Source organism: Natator depressus, chromosome 4, assembly GCF_965152275.1.
Source record: "Natator depressus isolate rNatDep1 chromosome 4, rNatDep2.hap1, whole genome shotgun sequence".
In the NCBI taxonomy this organism is placed as follows: domain Eukaryota; kingdom Metazoa; phylum Chordata; order Testudines; family Cheloniidae; genus Natator; species Natator depressus.
The window spans coordinates 115963062-115977522 of record NC_134237.1 but is presented as its reverse complement, the minus strand read 5'-3'; positions in this window follow the sequence as shown (position 1 = coordinate 115977522).

Below are 14461 nucleotides of genomic sequence, written 5' to 3'. Positions count from 1 at the left end.
GGTTCTTGATGCATGGCAATAGTGCTATTCAAAGCAAAGCTAGATGAGATAGAAGATATATGGGTAGGTTCAAAAGGACGTTCAAAGATAATTGTCTGCATCAGTATCTTTTATTTGTTTATTACCAAGGGTCTCAGTCTGTACAGAGTGCACACAAATAAAGACAGTCTGTGGCCTGAAGATCTTTCAGGATGCACAGAGAAATCTAGAGGAGGGAAGGACTTTGTGAGGTTTTGTTTGTTTGAGAAGTGAGTGTATAATTATTTGAAACATATGCTTTGGAAAGGGCTCTTCACACATAGGAAACTATATGGTAAAATGTATGGAGATGGGATTGAGAAGAGGAGAGGAATGGGGCATCATTGTGGGAGGCCATAACAAAGAGATAAGGCCTAAGGTAGGACACAGGCTGGCAGAAGATGAGGCGGGTATCAGAAAGGCTGGAGAAAAGGAGGTTGTGCTATTTAAGACAGGAGATGATCAGAGACTAGAAAAGCATTTTTGCCCATAAAACAGAAGATGATTTGGGTTTTAGAAGTGTTTAGAATGTGGAGAAGATTTGGATATGTCTTGGGTGAGAGGGAGGAGTCTAAGCTGGCTCCCATGTTGTGAGCCTAGGCTACAGAGAGGTTACTAACAAGGAAAGGAACATATTTTGTGCTAAATCTCAGCTTTATTGCCAAAAGCCAAAGCAGATGGGTATAAGTCATAGCAAGCTTTAATTTCCAGTATGAAAGATACCTTACAAGAGATGTTACAGGGCAGTATGTCTTGCATTAAGCCAGCATAACTCATGGTGCGGTACTTCCTACTGGTTCTCTAAACAGGAGGAATATATGACGTTACTGTTGCTGATGGTAACATTTACATTCACCAGTTATGGGGCTAGCAGAATCCTGTTGTCAGATAACCATGTCTCTTTTGGCTACAAAGTATGCCCATTTATGGTAGGTGTCCACTTTGTATGCCACAACAGGCTGCCATAAACCACTAATCAAATGCTTCTGTTTGCTTATGGATTTCAAACTGCAAGTATCCTTTCCTCCTTGTGCACCTCTGCATCCCAGAGAAAGATTGCAATGTAGACATTTACAATTAAGTAGAGCCCATAAAGGCCTTTGAGAGTTTCCAGTGAAATTTGCTACATGCATGCAAACACTATTTGTATTTAATTGTTAATTAGTTATCAATGATCAGTTATTAATTTTCAATTATCAGTGATGTAGTGTTAATTACTATTATTGTTGAGAGAGAAAAGAGTGTAACTGGAGAATTGATAATAGATTATTTCTCTGGAAACAATATTGTGATGTATTGATTCAGAAGCAATCCTATTTTTCAATAATGTAGAGCAAAGGAGCTGGAGCTGTCACAGAAGAAACTTTTCGAAACAGTTGACCAACTGAATGCAAAGCTACAGCAGGTAGAAAATGCAAACCTACGTGTTAAAGGGAAGCTCCGAAACCTTCAGGTGGAACTGACAGATTTGGTAAGTTGGATATTGTTTAAATGAAATGCTTTCACTTATCTCCATGTGGATGACTCACAAATCAATCTCTCTACCACTAAACTGTCTCCTTTCATCGGTTCTCGCATCTCAGCCTGTCTGGCTGACATGTCTTCGATAACTTGTCATCTTAAACTGGATCAGAGCTCCTTCCACTTCCCCACTTTTCTGTCACTGCTGACAACACCACCATTCTCCCATCACTTATGTCTACAATCTCTAGGGTACTTTTGATTCCTCCTTTTCCCTTGCCCCAGATGTCCAGGCCAACATCTTCATTCTCCACAAATCAGTCCTGCTCTTTCCAGCCCCATAGCTAAATCTCATTATATCAGCTCCTTATATCCAGGACTGCTGTACAGTAGTCTGAGATAGAGTTGGGTGAGTAATAGATTGAGTCATTCTTTCTCTCTTTGGCCCAAAGAATATTTAAGTAGTTATACAAAGTGAACAGCTTCAGCAGGAGAGATTGAGAAAGCCCATCCCAGAAGAGCCTTGCGGTTAGGGTGCTCACTAGGAAGGGGGAAAATCTGAGTTCAAGTCCATGATCCAGAGTGGGGGATTCAAACTGGGGTCTCCCACATCTCAGGCAAGTAACCAAACCAAGTTTGAAGGTTATAAAGAGACATGGATGGATGTCTCAACTACCACAACAGCCTCTTTTTCAGCCTGCCAATCATATGCATTGTCCTCCTTCAGGCCGAACAAAATGCAGCTGCTATACTCGTCATCCTTGCCCATGGATTTGACCATGGAATTCCCCGCTCTATACCCCTCCACTGGCTGCCCTATTACATCCAATTTAAGATTCCTGTCTCCACCTTCAAAGTTCTACTTAACTCTGCCTCACCCTACTTATCCTTTGTCAGTACTCTCCCAGCCGTGTCTGACTTTTATTCAGCATCTCACATAGTCACCTCCCTGCCTACTTCCATGTGGCTTTCTACACATGGTTTGGCCTCCCTATGATCATCTGCAAAGCCCTTGCCCTGTCCACATGTAAGTCCCTCTTCTTCCTTAGAGTGAAGCAAATGAATATATATATATAATTTGCCTATTATTGTTTTCATTCCCTTCCCCTTCTAATGTCTGTCTACTCGTCTGTCCTTAGACTGTCAGTTCTGTGGAACATGGTGGACCATACCTGAGTGTTTGAAAAATGCCTAGCACATAGCAGGTGCTATTGCAAATAATCTATAGGGATTTTAAAAAAAAATATGCTTATCAGTAGACTTATTTTTTTCTCCTTAAATAAACACCCCGCTTTGGTTCATAGCTCATCTGATGAGTTCCTTGAATAGAGGAGCAATGAAAATTCTCTAAGCAAACAGCACATATCCTTCTAAGCTAAGCCTACTTGATGTAGTGTAGCTCACAGTATTGCAACTTTTACTGGTTTATTTTCCATGGGTATATTTCCTTTTCATCAGTAGTTACAACTGCAAAATTTTGGTTTGAAGCTCATTAATGTAGCAAAAGGCAGTGTAGTATAGTATACCTGTAGTTGTCGGCAGCTATCCCTCAATACAAGGATGATGTCTGCTGGGGGGAAAAAGTCACTGATGAGACTTAAGATGGCTGAGGAGTCCAATCCGTGCTCTACAGATTTTTCCACATCTATAACAGGTGGTTGCTTGGAGAGAGCACAACGTCTGGCTGGGATGCTGTATACTTTCCTTCCTCCTCGGCCATTTCTCAGCCTCTTGAGTAAAGCAATTCTCTTCAAACTGGGCTGAGGCTTGATGTATGATGCAACACCATTGCAGTCTATTGCCATCCAGCTCTTCCCAATTCGTGGGATCAATGCCACCATTCTTAAGATAAAGTTTCAGGGTGTCCTTGTAGTGTTTCCTCTGTCCCCCATGAGTCCTCTTACCATGACTAAGTTGAGAAAAGAGGACTTGCTTCAGAAGATGAGTATCAGCCTGCACACAATGGCCAGCCCAGAAAAATCGATGTTTCATAATCTTCGCCTCAACACTGGTGATATTAGCTAGAGAGAATGCTGGCATTGGTGCGATGATCTTCTCATCTGATACAGAGAATCTTCCTAAGGCAGTGCTGGTGGTACCACTCCAGACACTTAAAATGGCTTCAGTTTGTCACCCATGTCTCACACCCATAAAGAAAAGTGACGATGATTACTGCATTGTAGACCAGGATCTTAGTTTCCATCTGCCGTTCTCTGTCAATAGAGACATGATGAAGCAACTTTCTGAAGGATGCGCTGGCACAAGGGATCCATGTTTGATCTCCACATCAAGATTGGCTGTCTGGGAACCAAGGGAAATGCTCAACATTTTCCAGGAGTTCACCACCGATGACAATTTGTGGGAGAATGGGAAGCAACTTCTGCTGGGGCAGGCTGGGTGGAGCATCTTAGTCTTCCCAATATTGAGGGAAAACCCCAGGCTACGATAAGCCCCGGAGAAAAGATCTAGGGTGGACTGCAAGTCAAATGTATGGGTGGATTGTTGCATGACAGATCCAAGAGAAATGTGGAAAACAACATCAGCCATTGTTTATGGCATTTTTTGACCTAACTAAGGCCTTTGATTACATCAATCGTGAGGTATTATGGAAGGTGCTGTCTTGGTTCAATTGTCCATTGAAGTTCATTTGCATTCTCAGGCTACTTCATGATGGGATGACTGCCACTGTCCTTTGTAATGGGTTGGAGGCAGCGCCGTTCACCATCTGTGCTGGTGTTAAGCAGGACTGTGTTATTGACCCAACCCTTTTTTTCCATCTATCTTGCTGTGATCTTGATTCTTATTTGTGACCACCTTTCTTCCAGAATTGGGATTGAGTATTGCATGAATGGCCAGCTCTTCAACCCGTGGCATCTTCATTCTAAAACTAAGGTCACCAGGACTGTTATTACCGACCTTCAGTATGCTGACGACTGTGCTATCCTTGCGCACGCCGAGGCACACTTGTAATACCGCTGGAGTGTCTCAGTATTGCTTCACATCACTTGTCAACTCCTTTTCCCATTTACCTGGGGTTAGAGGTGCTCGTGATTCTTTGACGCTTCTTCTGGTCCATGGAACAGGTTCATACGAATTGGAGTTCCAGTCCTTTTCTCTTCAGACTTCTCTTGACAGAGTCTTTCCATCGCATCCTCAGTTTTCCACGTCCTTTCTTGTTGTCCTCTTCCTCCCATGCTTTCTTTGCTGACCGTTCTTCTCCCATTCTTACCACATGTCAAAATTGTGCTCTCCAGGCTATCACTGAGAGTCCCAAGTTCATCTTCCCCATAATTTCTTTCTTATTCACTCTGTCTGCCCGCCCCTCACCTGCCATTCTTCTCAGTATATTGTTTTCTATTACCTGTATCTTCTTTTCTTCCATCTCTGTAAGACCTTCCATAGAGCAGGCAGGGACAAACACTCACAGCATATGCTTTTCCTTTCAGTTTATTACTTAATTTCCAGCCCAATAATACTCCTGCCACCATTTTCACTTCCACCATTCACATTAGATTCTTCTCTTCAATTCTCCAACTCTCCATCTGATGGCACTAAGTGTACTTCCCAAGTACATAAATTATTTTTTTTCTGATTCAGCTTCTCTCCTGATACTTCAATCAACAGCTCTTCTTCAACCTTCCCTGCTTACATAATTTAAGTTTTCTTTGGATTTACCTTCAAACCATGATTTTCCAACACTGATGTCTACTCTGATACCATAGTTACCACCTCCTGTTTGCTGTCAGTCAAAAGGACCAGATCATCAATATACATTGTTTTCTCTGTGTCTCCGCAGGCTTGGTTCTCCTACTAAATAATTCCATAACTAGGATAAAGAGAAGTGGACTCAGCACACTGCCTCATTGGCAAAGCATGAAAGCCTTCAATTAGTTTTTGGCAGAACTCTTCCTTTTACCCCCACCCCTTATAAAACTACCAATGCAATTTTTTCCTCAATTTCATCTTCTTTCCTGTTTTCTCAGGTTGCAGTTGGAGTTTAGCTATTAATAATGCATGTTGATTTGTCAGATACTCACTTGGTATAAACTTTCTGTCTTTTATCATTTTCATATGTTTTCTTCTCATCAAAATATAGTTCACATGGACTTTATTTTTTCCACTACAATATGTCACCATATGGGATTTTTTTTTCCAAACCATGCAAGCACCACTGAAAAAAACCCATTAAGCCTACACCACTCAATCCCCCTCTCTCCTTCTGCATTTCTTTTGTCAAATTTACCTACCACTGCTTCTTCTGGGCTCCTTTCACTAACAAGACAGATTAAATCACCATCAACCACTAACAAGGTGTGACTCTCAACCATAACCACCAACTCTGCCAGCTCATTTCTGAAGCTCCTCTTCTCTTCCATAGGTCCACCTTGTTCTGGAACATATGCTGACATCACCCATCTAACCCTATTCTCTGTCCTCAACCATATGACTATCAATTGGTCTTCTCTTCTTTCTACCCTTGTGCAATCGCTGGGATCATGACAATAGCAACCCCTTTCGTTTCCTTTTTTCCTCCAGACCAAAAATTTTTAAATTCATCTTTCAAGATTTTAGTTTTGCCCCGCACCACATAGTTTCATGCAGACACAGTATATGGATTTTCCTTCTAGCCATTGTCCCAACCACATATCCTGACCCACCCATAACTAAATCTACATTCCAGGTCCTGGCCAATTTGTCACCATTACTTGGAAGATGGAGAATCAGTTACCCCAGACAAGGTAGCATGTTTTAAACAACCCACTCTACCCGAATTGAGAACCATTTCCTATTCTGAGGGCAAAAGCTGCTCTATCCTAATTGCTCCTTTGCTTAGTTAGTCATTGGCATTTTTATAGGGTTCATTGCTTATACTGGTGAACACTTGGTCTCCAAAACTGTATTTGCCACTCAATGAGTGCTCCCACTCTCTACCAAGTGGTGGTTACGGTTGGGGTTTTCCCTTCATTGGAGCTGAGACCATAGTAGCATTATTCAAACTCCTCCAGTACTTTTAGGGTGTAGTGTCTCAGTATAACAGATAATATTAAATTCAGTAATTTCTCAATCAACCTGTTTAAAACTAGAATATATTTTTCAGAATTTGTCTAAACAGTTCCTATTCTCCCATCAGAAGGTAATTTCATTTAAACCTAATAGTCTGATCCTGCCTGACATTGCGTGACTTTCATGCTTAGTGTTAATCTCATTACTTTTGTTTCATCAGCAAGCCCCCTAAAAATCAATAGATTGGAGTGTAAAAACACTGAGCTGAAACAGTACTTAATGGGATACTGCAAATGCCTCATTCAGACTGTCTCTGTGCTTCAGTACCTGCTGAAAAAGTCCCAAGTTTGCATTATGTTTTTGATGGCCTTTAGTTGGTTCAGGACTAGTTAATAAAATAAGAAATGTTTGTTTTTCTTTCATCTGACACATTTGGACTTTATATCACGACCCACGCATTCATGTAAAGTGTAACACGGTTCATCTGAAAATTAAAATTTTCCATATTCATTTACATGTAGAACACTCTCTGTGATCTGACTAACAAGGCCCACTATGCTTTCCTTCTTTGCATTGCTTCCTCATTTCCAGAGGCCTTGGAATAGTTGAGCTAATTAATGATGGCTAAATTAGACGGCAAATGGGTTAACTGACTCTTATGAATATACAAATTCTGATTTATATATTTCATTGCACCTCTTCCCTCCACACTTCATAGGTCACTTATTATGTTAGATTGTAAGCTTTTGGGGACTGAAACTGTTTTTTTCATATGTGTTTGAAGAGCACCTAGTACAATGGGACTAAGAACCTAATTGTGACCTCTGGACACTACTACGGTATAAATATTAAAAATAATATGTTGTATAGTTAGGAACTGATTATGTGCATTTTAATCCATAAAAGGGTTTTGATTTGATGAGTATCCTACATTATGCAAAATGAACTAAAATATTAAATATCAAAGCAAACATGGTTTTTAACTGAGATGTTTTGGTGGTGGTTGAAACGACAAGCTAATGGGCCAAATTCTGCTCTGACCTCCACATCATATAGTCCTATTGATTTCTAAAAAGTTTTTGTTCAGATTATTCCTGGGCTTTGGCCAAAAGATGGTTCAGAAGAGATGGGAAAAATTATTGCTTCATTAAGAAAAGGAAAAAAATATTGTGAAAAGAGATTCTGAATAATAGATTTGCCTATTGTTGTTTTCATTCCCATACTAATCCCTGAAATTTGCAGGTTCAAAAACAAGAAAAGGCAGAAAGAAAACAAAAAGAAAAGCTATGGCGACTTCAGGACCAATTGAAGACAAAAGAGGATGAAGTAAAGAGTCAGTCAGCATATTTCGAGCACTACAAACAAAAGCAGAAGCAGAAGACAGCAGTGTTGAGAGAACGGGAGTTGTCCCTTCAGGGTCAGGTGTCCAGGCTGGAAAAGGAAGTCCTAGATCTCAATGCCACTACAGCTTTTCTGTTCTCTGAGCTAGGAGAGGGAACTGTACAATATCTCCGATGCAAACTGGAAGCAGTATTCAATGGAATTCAGGGGTCTTTGCACTTAGATGTGAATATAACTAAAATAAAAACTCTCATTGAAGATGTGGATCATTACATGAAAAGCCACCTACAGACACTGCAGCAAAATCTGAAAAGGTTACAGGAAAAAGAAGAAGTTGATAATAGAGAACAAGCAGACCTACTAACTAAACTTCAGCTCTCCCAGGACAATGAAGATTTCCTGGCAAGGAAATTAGAGGAATCTTGCTGTCGTGTTTATGAGCTGAAATTGTCTGAAATCAACCTTCAGGAACGCGTGGAGGAACTTATGGAAGAAAACATCACTTTAAAGGACAAACTGGGAGCAAAGTTACCAAGAGAATCAGAAAAGGAGCTATTGCCTGCAGGAATGGAAAATGGAGAAAATAAAGCTGTCAGTGGTAACTGGGTAAGTGAATGTAATACAGACTGTGACTAACTTTTACTTTTATACTCATTAGGGAGGGGTGTGAAATAAAGCCCCACATGTTTAAGAATAACCTCGTTGCATGTGTCTCCTTGACAGTTCCGGGGTGGCGGGATGACTGGTTACCATTTCTACTTGAGTGGGAAGTGTCACTCTTCTGCTCACTGCTGCAACATTGGGCCTAAAGTGATATTTTACATCATTTGTTGACTTCTGGTATTACAAGGGAGAGTAAAAGGCAGAGAAACTTGAAAGCCAATATGTTGCTTCCTTGGTACATTATTAGAGGGGCAGAGAGGCACTCAGACATGGAAATGAAGTGTGCCATGGAGGGACTGCTTATTTAAAGTAGGTAGAGAGAGGAGGTCTGTATGGCTGAGACTGGGAGAATGCATGTGTCACAGTTCAGGGCAACTGCACCTGTACCCCCCCTCTGTGGTACAGCATGGGCACCACTCTCAGGCTTCCCTGGCTGTCACATCTCATAGGTAGAGATCCATGTCTCTCTCTTCTGAATGGAATATCTCCAGGCTGAACAGTTCCCTACCCTGACTGTGTTATTCCAGCGAAAGACAGGTTATCTAAGCAAGCTTCTTTTGCCTTCTCTTCAGAGACTAATACCAGAATGATTGCCCACAGTTATAAGTTTTCATCCACAACTTCCTGTGCAAGCCTATTTTATTCTTAAGGTAAAAGCACAACAGAGAAACCCTACTGAAAATAATAAAATAACTTACACACAGGCTAATAAACTTACCAGACGTCCCCCCAACCCAAGTATGGAAGGAACAATCCTTCAAAACCCAACCCAAGGGTTTTCTTTGTAGTTTAAAGTTCATCTCAGCTTCAGGTCAGAACAGCACACTCGTGACATATTTAGTCTGCCCTTCCTACAATTTAGGCGTCTCTGATTTGGAGTTTCCAGGATCAGGTAATTAACAGATAATTGGTTTCTCTTTCCCGAAGGTAGCTTCAAAAGGATGCATTTTGAAGTGTGTCATTAGTCCTCCCCTTACCCCCAGTTATTTCCTAGGAAATCCACTATACACGCATTGTCCCCAATACTCCTTTGAGGTTCCTCATATCTCCCAGAGATTGCATTTAATTCTGTCTTCCAGCTGAGGAAGTTCCATGCAAGTCCATGATAGTACATAAACATTTGCATTTTTAATACAACAAGCTTAATTTAATAAGGTAGGATATTGTCAGTCTGTCACAGCATGTTTGAATATTGAGTCAGGAAAAAATATCAGTATAAAGCTGTTAAGATATGAGCTTTGGTTCTCTGTTAGTGTTGGTTACAGAAGTTAAAGCTGCCTAAGAAACAGGAAGCCCATCTCTTTCGCCAGCTTTTTAAAATATGCTGCAGGGTATATAAAAGGAGAACTTGATGGACAGTTTTGTTGCCTTACCTCTGGGCTAACAACAAAGGTGCCTTCATGGCTTTATTAGTAAGAAATAATAATGCTCAATTTTCTTCTTCCTTTGTATTGTGTGCCTGGGAAGAGGTTAACTTGCCCTTACACCTATTGCAGGATAATGAGATTTATCTTGTCCTATGGTTACTGTATTCAGCTGATAAATTTCACAAGAAAATTCCTACTTCACAGTATTCAGTAGAACAGTGACTTGTTTGAGGCAATTGAATTTGTTGATCCTCTCCCTAATTCTCTGCCAAAGCTTTGTTTTACCTTTCAAAGGCTTCAGTGAGCCCAGTGTTCATTTAGGACCAGATCCTGCCATCCCTATTGAGGCAGAAACTCCCACAGAAGTCCAGTGTTTTCCAAATATTGAAGCCAGTAGGAGTTTTGCCTGAGTAAGGAGTTGGAGGACAGTAGCTTACCTTTGCATAACTATGGTGCTGTTAGGCTAATAAAACAGCTAGGAACATAACTAAAGAAGAGAGTGAAGTCTATTTACTGTGGAGATGTGCCTCACATTGGCAAGGGGCAATGTGGGCTTGTTTCTTTGTGTCAGTGCAAGTTATCACTGGCCATGAAGTCTTGTGGAGACACTGACATCCAATTACTAGAGGCTGACGTGGCATATTGTGCAAAATCTCATCTCACACTGAGTATCTAAAGAAGCAAGATGCGCCAACACTGTACTATATTTGGGTGTGATGGTGTTTGAACTTAGAACTCAGGAATTTAATTATCTTGCAGGTTAACCCTGGACACCAATTATCTCTTGGGCAGCCTTCAGATACTCCGGAGATGTGTTATATTATAAGAACCTTGATAGAAAGACAGAATAGTATGTTATACTAAGGAAACTGCTTTAAAGCATTTGGCAAATGTTTATAGGAAGTTGGTGGATCATGTTTAACTGCCTCTTGTAACACATTTCTGAAGTATGGACTGAAACCCCATCTTGCTCTATCAAAAATGAGCAAATGAAAATCTTTAAGCCATAAGCATACATTTGAATTTCTTTATTGTCTGGATCAGAGATAAAGATAAAGATATTGTCTGGATCAGAGATACACTGATAAAGACAACATTCATCAATACACCAAATAATATTTGAGCAGGTCAAAGTAAGCGGATGACATGGCGTAGCAGAAGGAAGTGACAGTCAGCAAGTCAGCCTTCTCCTGAGCATGTAGTTAAAGGGAAGGAATATGGAGCCTCTTGTTAGTGGAGAACCTGGTCATATCTCTGCACCCTATCACAGTCAGCACCGTAACCCATCAATTAAGGATTTGAAAAGTCAATTTTATATCGCAGTAAATAAATGTGTGGGGGGGCGGTATAGGAGGCTAAGGAAGTATTTTATCCACATTAAATGCTTGGAGCCCTTATCATTTTCCAGTTGTAAAACTTTAAGTGCCAGAAGTTTCCATTGGGCAGGGTTAGGTGGTAGGGTGGGGTGACAGTGAGTGATGAAGGGTTATTTGACAGTGGAGAACTGGCTGGATCCCATAAATCTTCATTTACAGGCTTATTAACATTTGACGTTTTTAAAAGATATGGCTTTGTTTTGAAAGTACACTTTGTTTTACATAGTTAGCTGGGCTTCATTGAAACATATTGATTAATATTTATATTACATACACACCTAAAGGCTCCAGCTGAGACTGGGACCCTATAGTGCTAGGTGCTGTACACACATTAAGGAGCAATTTTTGGCCTGGGGAATTTACTCTCTAAATAGACAAGGCAGATAAAGGTCCAGATAAAGGAAGTATTTATTCTCTCTATTTTACAGAATGGAAACCAAGAGGTTAGGTGACTTACCCAAGATCACACACACGAATCAAACCCAAATCTTCTGAGTCCCACTCCAGTGTCTTAACCACAAGACCATTTTCCCTCTCATATTAATAACTCCTTTTTGACAGGTTTTTGATTGGGACTAATATATAGCCTTGTATTGTAGGAAGATGTCAAGACCCAAGGAACAGAACTATTGGTATCCTTCAGTGTGCAAAGTGTCCCTAAATACATTAATGATGGATTTACACAGCATATTTCTTTCTGTTTGATAGACGGTTCAATCCCTTAAATGTGATGTCAAACAGCAACAACAGCACCACTTGTAATTTTCTGGATTGGTGGTTATATTTTTTTCTCTTTTGTAAAACATTAATGAGAATTATTCTAGCATGAAACATTACTTTAGGATACTAAGGCAAAGCTTTAAGCTGTGTATAAAAAGGAGGAGGGAGACCTCCAGTGGTATATTGTAATACTGGTGAGGGGTTTTTTCCCCCTGTATTTCAGTAGGGTTCACTGATCTTCTCAATACACTGGTCTTGTAGTATCCAAGAGGGAGTACTTGCAAAGTGTCCTGATTTACATGTTAATCTCATTGGTCTTCTATCATTACTGTAAAATGACAAACAGTTTGAAATATAAAAAGGAGGATTTTAAAGTTTACTAACTTTTCAGCCAGTCCATGTGATTAATCATTATTTAATACTTGTTAATGAAGCAATGAATGGGAACATTTGACTGTTCCTCACTCAGAAAGGAAATGTGCCTACATACATATATCATAGTAAGGCATGAAGGATGCTAAAGGTATCAGTAAACATTGCATCAATAGCATGTCTACAATCCTTGAAAGCTAGTATAGTTGCGAAACTTCTTCATGCAATATTACTGAATTAGGCCCTGGTCCTGCAGTGAGCTCCACATGGGTCTGGGTTCTAATCACGCAAAGCTCATTGAAAGGTCTGGATTCTTATGGAGCACTCTCAGAGATATGAGCGGAGCACTGAGCTCAGCTCTGGCTGTTTTCCCCAGTGTGCACATGAACAACAAATTCGGGACAGGCAACTGACTGAAAACATCAGTTCCTTTGTTAATTAGGTATTCACAAGAAATAAAGATCAGCGCCCAGGGGAATGGATGGAATGGGGGAGAAGGATGTGGGAGGGGACAGCTGAATTGATTTGGTAGGCAATGTAATTCCATAATATATATTTTCATGTAACAATCTATGATGTCTCAGCATTTTCTATTATATCACTGCTGTGTAGCCATCTTACCTTTTGGATTATTTCCTTATAAAATATGGACAATGTGACACCACTGCGGGGTGTTTAGGCATGAAAAGTCACCCTGAAATTTAGAAAAAACAAGGTTGAATTTTTTTAAAAGGTTGCCTGATGTACTTTTGTGAATTTATCAAATAACTTCAAAATTCCTGCACTGTCACACACATCTGTGAACACTTCTGTTCTGAAATGAATGGAACTGTCAGGCTGGAGGGAGGTTACCAGTGGAGTTCCTCAGGGATCGGTTTTGGGACCAATCTTATTTAATTTTTTATTACTGACCTTGGCACAAAAAGTGGGAGTGTGCTAATAAAGTTTGCAGATGATACAAAGCTGGGAGGTATTGCCAATACAGAGAAGGACTGGGATATCATACAGGAAGATCTGGATGACCTTGTAAACTGGAGTAATAGTAATAGGATGAAATTTAATAGTGAGAAGTGTAAGGTCATGCATTTAGGGATTAATAAGAAGAATTTTAGTTATAAGCTGGGGACACATCAATTAGAAGTAACGGAGGAGGAGAAGGACCTTGGAGTATTGGTTGATCACAGGATGACTATCAGCTGCCAATGTGATATGGCTGTGAAAAAAGCTAATGCAGTCTTGGGATGCATCAGACGGGGTATTTCCAGTAGAGATGGTATGATGGGATAACATGATTTTGGCAATTAATTGATCTTTAAATATTCATGGTAAATAGGCCCAATGGCCTGTGATGGGATGTTAGATGGGTGGGATCTGAGTTACTACAGAGAATTCTTTCCTGGGAATCTGGCTGGTGAGTCTTGCCCATATGCTCAGGGTTCAGCTGATCGCCATATTTGGGGTCGGGAAGGAATTTTCCTCCGGGGCAGATTGGAAGAGGCCCTGGGGGTTTTTCGCCTTCCTCTGTAGCATGAGGCACGGGTCACTTGCTGGAGGATTCTCTGCACCTTGAAGTTTTTAAACCATGATTTGAGGACTTCAATAGCTCAGACATAGGTGAGAGGTTTATCGCAGGAGTGGGTGGGTGAGATTCTGTGACCTGCTTTGTGCAGGAGGTTGGACTAGATGATCACGATGGTCCCTTCTGACCTTAATATCTATGAATCTATGAAATGTGTGTGATTCAATACCTATCTCTTATCATAGAATCATAGAATATCAGGGTTGGAAGGGATCTCAGGAGGTCATCTAGTCCAACCCCTGCTCAAAGCAGGACCAATCCCCAACTAAATCATCCCAGCCAAGGCTTTGTCAAGCCTGAACGTAAAAACATCGAAGGAAGGAGGTAACGCATTGCAGTGCTTCATCACCCTCCTAGTTAAAAAGTTTTTCCTAATATCCAACCTAAACCTCCCTCACTGCAACTTGAGACCATAATGCAAGTCATTTAAATGGATCTCCTCTGCTGTTGCACTCTGCCATGAGTAATGGGTGATGCATGATCAGAAAGGCATAATTCCTTCTATGCTCTCCTTCCTCCCAAGGGTTAGTAATTTGCTACTGGTTTACCAGCTCAGTTAC